Source organism: Nanorana parkeri, unplaced genomic scaffold (assembly GCF_000935625.1).
Source record: "Nanorana parkeri isolate BGI_ZX_2015 unplaced genomic scaffold, ASM93562v1 scaffold2758, whole genome shotgun sequence".
NCBI classification, from domain to species: Eukaryota; Metazoa; Chordata; class Amphibia; order Anura; family Dicroglossidae; genus Nanorana; species Nanorana parkeri.
In genome coordinates, this window is record NW_017309026.1 from 87,293 (window position 1) to 87,898 (window position 606).

Sequence of the window (606 nt, forward strand, 5' to 3'; positions counted from 1 at the left end):
TCTACTGCTACGGGTGGCAGAGCGGCGGGGGAGGGAGGGGGATTTGCTTGAAGGAGCTGCGGGCCCTCTGCTTCCTCACTGGGCCTACACACAGGCGGAACTCCACGGCTAACGAAGGGAAGGAGGAGTGCGGTGACGTCACAGACAGCGACTTCACCAGACTCCTCCCCCCTTCCCTACGTAAGCCGATGGAGTCACTTGGGGAAGGGGGAGGAGTCCAGTGAACTCGATGTCCGTGACGTCACCGGATCTCCCACGGAACTCTCGGAAGCCGGCGTAGAGGTGAGTACCTTTGGAGAGTTCTCAAGATTAACGGAGTTGGAGGAAATACATACACACTGTTGAACCGCCAAGGGAGAGACAGGGCGTCCTGCCCGAGAGCCTCCAGACAAAAGTAACGGGTGAAGAAAACGGGAAGCTGATAATTGACCCTGGATGCCATGAGGTCCACTTGTGGAGTACCCCATACTCGCAACAGTGGGTCACTCGTGAGGGTCCAGAAACTGCAGACTCAAGTGGTCCGCTAACACATTCTCCGTTGGAGAATGTGTTAGCGGTTGCCCGGTAGATACGAGGCCGTCAGGTCCAAAAGGTGTTGTTCTGCCC